The 6,542-nt window shown below is 44.3% G+C and overlaps 1 pseudogene; it reads left to right on the top strand.

The window, feature by feature from the left end:
* The first annotated feature begins 2,736 nt into the window (after positions 1–2,736).
* Positions 2,737–6,095, top strand: LOC119352500 (annotated as a pseudogene).
* Positions 6,096–6,542: the final 447 nt, after the last annotated feature.

Below are 6,542 nucleotides of genomic sequence, written 5' to 3'. Positions count from 1 at the left end.
ACGGGCCTCCTCAGCGGCCGACCGCGGGTGCGTGCCCGGTCCCACAACGACCAGTCGCGGTTGCGCGCCTGGATCTTCGATCGGTCGGGCGCCAGAATCTGCCACGGACCAGGAGCCTGCGGATTTGTTCTCTGCCATAGACAGGGAACCGGCTGGATCTTCTGTGGCTGATATAACTTCACCAGGATCACGTGTTCCATCGTCCACGGCGGCTGCTCCTGTACCTCCTACAACTTCACTTCGGCAAACAAGGTCCCGGTCAGGTATTGTGAAAGAAAAACAGTACAATGATGGTACTATAAGGTATGACAAAATTAAACGTGCCTTTCTTACCACTACCGGTGAACCAATTCACTTGCATGATGCTCTTGCTGATAAGAATTGGAAGGAAGCCATGGACAATGAATATGATGCACTTATGAAAAATAAGACTTGGCACTTGGTTCCACCAAAACATGGAGACAACATTATTGATTGTAAATGGGTGTACAAGATAAAAAGAAAGTCTGATGGAAGTATAGACAGATATAAGGCTAGACTAGTTGCCAAAGGATTTAAACAGAGGTTTGGAATTGACTATGAAGATACCTTTAGTCCTGTTGTTAAGTCTGCTACTATTCGACTTGTCTTGTCTATTGCTATTTTCAGAGGTTGGAGCTTAAGACAGCTAGATGTTCAGAACGCGTTTCTTCATGGTGTTCTTGAGGAAGAAGTGTTCATGAGGCAACCACCAGGTTATGAGGATCATAGCACACCACAGTATGTCTGTAAGTTGGATAAAGCATTATGGTTTGAAACAGGCCCCAAGAGCTTGGTATTCCAGATTAAGCTTGCAGTTGCAACGCCTTGGGTTCATACCATCCAAGGCAGATACCTCATTATTCTTCTTTAACAAAGGCAATGTTACTATTTTTGTACTTGTTTATGTTGATGATATAATTGTTGCTAGCTCAAGTACAGAAGCCACTACCTGCTTGCTTAGAGGTTTAAAATTAGAGTTTGCTCTTAAGGATTTGGGTGATCTTCACTATTTTCTTGGAATAGAGGTAAAGAAAATTAAAGATGGCATACTTCTCTCACAAGAAAAGTATACAACTGATATTCTCAGAAGAGTGGGATTGGAGAAGTGCAAACCAGTTAATACACCAATCTCTACCTCAGAAAGCCTCACAGTGGAAAGTGAAGAAGCTCTTGCACCGGAGGATGCAACAAATTATAGGAGTGTTGTAGGTGCTTTGCAATATTTAACTCTTACACGTCCTGATATTTCCTATTCAGTGAACAAGGTATGTCAATACTTACATGCACCTAGAACCACTCATTGGACTGCAGTAAAGAGAATTCTAAGATATCTCAAGTATTCAGAAGGACTTGGACTTCAAATCACCAAGTCTTCTTCTTTGCTTGTAGCCGCATACTCAGATGCAGATTGGGCAGGGTGTGCTGATGATAGAAGGTCTACAGGTGGTTTTGTTGTATTTCTGGGAACAAATCTTGCGTCATGGAGCGCAAGAAAACAGGCCACTGTCTCAAGATCAAGTACAGAGGCTGAATATAAAGCCTTGGCGAATCTTGTCCACATACACTACTCTATGAGCTTGGAATTAAAGCTCCTCAGACTGCGAGATTATGGTGTGACAATATTGGTACAACCTACCTCTCAGCCAATCCTGTTTTTCATGCACGAACAAAACACATTGAAGTTGATTTCCACTTTGTCAGAGAAAGGGTAGCTCGGAAGTTGCTTGAGATCAAGTTCATCCCTACAAGAGATCAACTTGCAGATGTGTTTACAAAACCGCTTACTATGAGAGGATTAGAGAAGTTTACATACAATCTCAACCTTGGCAAAGCTTCATGAGGTTTAGATTGAGGGGGAGTGTTAGAATTCAAACTGTATAGAGATAGGACTCTATTTAACTTGTGTTCTCCCTCTATCTCTTCTTCTCTCCCGTATCTTCTGTAACCTCTCGATCTCTCGATCTCTCTCGTAGATCGCAACTTGTACGCCAAGGCTATTGCCATATATATATCAATGCGGCCCGAGACAAAGGGTTCAATGCTTCCAACCTATTTTACAGCATCTACGTTGTACTTGGTGTTTCTAAAAAAACAAGTCGATTACCTTTAAGTGGGAAAACCTGTTCCATCATATCCGCTTGGGCTGAATTAAAATGTCGGTGAAACTTTGCATACCCGCAGCATGAACGCCGAGCTAATACTGATTTTCTTCTCTAAAGAAAAAACAAGGTACTGCAAGGGATGGAGCGTCAGAGTATGAAAGATAATCGACTTGTTTTTTTAGAAACACCAAGTACAACGTAGATGCGCGCAAAAGATTGCACTCACACCACACCTTCTGTAAATTAGATGCATCACCACACAGCCACAATCACACTGGGGTCTATCTAAGATTGTAATCGCGGTGTTTTAAGATTGACGAAGTCATTACCTGCTTCGATCCTGTCCCGTTGAAAGAATAAATATAGATGGGGAACGTCAACCCCAAGTTTTGTTCCCTTGTGTGTTGAGGTTAATTACATCCAACTTTACTAGACGGCCACCCAAACTATGGTTCCTTCTCAGAAAAATGAAGTATTCTACCGCCATCATAATCGGACCAGCAAGCAGCAAGCCAGCAACGCAGGCTCAGCTGGCACATATCTATATGTAGATGAGCCATGTGCAAACCAGGACACTTGAAACAAGCGCGCGTCTCCCATTGACACCGACCGATAGGCGTTGCGAGATGGACACCGAGGTGCCCTTTCTTTCCGGCGTGGACGAGGATGGGCTGCCGCTCGCCGGCGTCTCCGACTTCCGCGGCCGCCCCGTCTACCGCAACACCTCGGGCGGATGGCAAGCTGCCCTCTTCGTCGTCGGTACGTACACGTGCAGGCACTGCCCTACCTAAGCCTTTCATCGGCGACAACTGATTTACTCTGCCGTGCGGAATGCATGCAGCGATGGAGCTCGCCAGCACTTTCGCCAACTACGGCGTGTCGGCGAACCTTATCACGTATCTGACAGGACCATTGGGCCACTCCAACGCCTCAGCGGCGGCCGCCGTGAACATCTGGTCGGGGACGGCGAGCCTCATGCCTCTGTTGGGCGCCTTCCTCGCCGACTCGTGGCTGGGGCGCTACCGGTCCATCATACTTGCCAGCACCCTCTATGCCCTGGTAATTATAGTTTGACTTCTTATGGTTAAGCCTCTCTTAGTTTTGTTGATTGTTGGTTTATGAATTATGATAGCTAACCAGTCTTGCCAGCTTGTTAAGCTTGTCTTAGTTTGAGCTTAGAATCCATGCACCAACACAGTCAATTAGAGCACGCAACGACCTTGACACATGAAAAACTTGTTGCTTAAAACTATAAATCGATATGATCAAACGGCTAGAAAATCTTCTAGCCCAAGTGGTAATGCAAATATGCAATCTCAAGGTTGACTCTGATCTGGAGATTGTTGTGGATCATACATGTGTTTGTTAATTATATAACTATTCTGATCAAAGTGCTAGAAGACGTATTGTAGCCCGAGTGGTAATGCAAATATGCAATCTCAAGGGTGACTCTGATCTGGAGGTGGTTGTAGGATCATGCATGTGTTCGTTAATTATATAACTATTCTGTTCAAACATCTAGAATACGTCCTCTAGCCCGAGTGGTAATGCAAAGGTGCAATCTCAAGGTTGACTGTGATCTGGAGGTATTTGCGGATCATGCATGTGTCCGTTAATTATATAACTATTATTAATGACATCCTAAACATCTCATCAAATCAAATGTATGAATTCTTTAATTAAACATGCCCGAACAGCTAGATAACGCGCTTGAGTGGTAAGGGTATCTCTAGGTTGGTACGTCGTTGACAATGATCTCGAGGTTTGATGGTAGAAGAATTTGGAATATTTGGTTTGTGGATCATGTATATGCTCACTATATAATTAATGAAAGGTTGAACATCTCATCAGATGTTTGAATTCTTCACTTATCTATAAAATATAGTATCACACATTCATTTCAAATAGGGGGTACCTGTTTTTAGAGCTTAACGTTTTTGAATTTATTATAGTCGAACTAAAGGAAAGCTAAAGATGCTTAAGGAATTTAATTTTACTTCTTTTTGTCACTTATACCAATTAAATTCTAAATTAAGTTATTGTACAAGTTATAGTGCTAATAATTAACTTTAAACAACTTTAACTAAACTACTCTTCATCCGTTTCAAATACACTCAATTCTATATTTGGACACAAGGGTTATCAGTGATGGTGAAATGCCTATATTGTCTATCTCTTTTACCTTACAAGTTTGTTAAATTACCTCCTATTCCTCCCTAAAAAAGACAGGCGGGCACAAGCATAGGAAATTAGCTAGCTCTTCGTCTATAATAAGTATTAAGGGTGTTCTAAAAAGGAGGAAGTACTTCTCATAGTTTGTGTATATGCATTTAGCTTGAAAATGTATAGCTATATATATTTAATTGACATAGATGTACCATAATTAAACTTTTTTTCAATTTATTTGTGCTACCTTCTAGTATGTCTGGTAACACATGCATTTCACATATGTAGGGTTATGGCATGATTACTCTAGCATCGACAATCCCAACACAACAAGCGTCATCTCTCGACAACGACTACTCTTCCCACCCTTCATCGGTGAAGGTGGCCTTCTTCTACATCTCCCTCTACCTCATCGCCATTGCGCAAGGCGCGGACAAACCCTGTGGCCTGGCCTTTGCCGCCGACCAATTCGACCCCGACCACCCCCAAGAATGCGCTGCCCGTTGCTCCTTCTTCAATTGGTGGTACTTCTCAATAGCCATTGGTATCGCCGTTGCCGTCGCCTTAGTCAGCTACATCCAGGAGAACCTTGGTTGGGGAATTGGATTTGGATCTCTATGTGTCATCATGATCAGCGCCTTCATTGTTTTCCTCCTCGGCAGCCCCAGCTACCGGCTCTATGCGCCAACCCCAGGTTCCCAAAGTCCCTTCACCCGCCTCGCCCACAACATTGCCACACTTTTCAGGAGCTCGAGCTTCTCCTTTGGGACAATAAGGCAACACCATCCAAAAGATGGAGATAACACGACCAAGTTGGAGGAGGTGCGTAGCGTGCTACGGCTGCTACCTATCTGGACGGCGTGCCTGGCGTATGGTGTTGTGTTTGCACACATTATGACATTTTTTAACAAGCAAGGCCGCACCCTGGATCGCCGCCTCTTTGGCAGTCTAGAGCTGCCGCCAGCCGCATTGCAGACATTCGGACCAGCAGCCATCTTGTTGTTCGTGCCCATATATGACCGTGTGTTGGTGCCAGCACTACGCTGCATGACAGGCAATCCTTCAGGGCTAACAACGCTGCAATCGTGTGGGCACCGTCATGGTTGTGTCACTAGCCACTATGTGTGTGGCCGCATTGGTGGAAGCCCGACGGCTAGAGACGGCACATGAGTATGGTCTAGTGGATGACGCCCGAGCAACAGTGCCAATGAGTTGGGTGTGGCTTGTGCCGCAGTATGTGATGATCGGGGTGGCGGATGTATTTGCGATGGTTGGGATGCAGGAGTTCTTTTATGACCAGATGCCAAGCGACTTGCGTAGCCTTGGCTTGGCGCTTTACTTTAGTGTGATGGGCATTGGTGGCTTCATCAGTGGCGCTCTGATCTCCCTCATTGACCGTGTCACCAGCAGCGGTGGCGGGGATAGTTGGTTTGCAGACAACCTCAACCGTGCCCATCTTGACTACTTCTACTAGCTGCTCGCTGGCCTCAGCGCCATCGAGCTTGTGCTCTATATCCGCTTCACCATCTCGTATGTCTACAGGCACAAGAGCCTCCACTAAGAGCGTGCCTCTACAATTGGATGAGTACCCATGCTGTTGTATTCTTAATTTCTGACGACGGATGCCAGGATGATTGATGGTCAAGATTTCTGACTTTGTCACCCCGTTGGGTAGCTACTTGCTAGTAAAGTTATATCACAGCATTGGCGATGTCACTTGATAAGTCCTGTGGCATTTCAGATTATGTCTGTTTCATATTTTATGAAACATGTTTCATTTTTATTTTTTACAGGTTCAAATTCAAATATGTAAAAAAAAAGTTGAGCCTATATGGCAAGGATCCGACACAAGTTTTATTTGTAAAAAAGAAGTTAACAAAGAAGACTCAAGTAAGTAAAGCCCATTTTAAGCAACCGTACCGTGAGATTACTTAAGTGTTCGTGTTGACAATGCATTTGGAGATATTATGCACTTTGGAGCATAGGTGTACGTTTTCCTCTATCAAAACTATACCAATATGACATATGTACTTTGAGATCATTCTACATGTTTCCCTACAACTTCCCTCGGCAAAACTAGTAGCCTGACGGAGCGTGAACTTTTTCTCTAAACAAAGCAGCGCTTTTTCCATTTAGAAAAGATTCGGGAACAGCTGGTTGATCATGTGTTTGGCCACCCGATAATACTACACGCATGCGCAAAAGTCACAGACTTTCACGGACCCTGTTGTGTGGCCTTCACTAATTGCCCCC

The sequence above is a fragment of the Triticum dicoccoides genome, chromosome 2A (genome assembly GCF_002162155.2).
Source record: "Triticum dicoccoides isolate Atlit2015 ecotype Zavitan chromosome 2A, WEW_v2.0, whole genome shotgun sequence".
Classification (NCBI taxonomy): domain Eukaryota; kingdom Viridiplantae; phylum Streptophyta; class Magnoliopsida; order Poales; family Poaceae; genus Triticum; species Triticum dicoccoides.
Note: the sequence above shows the minus strand (reverse complement) of the source record. Positions and strands in the feature narration are given on the sequence as shown.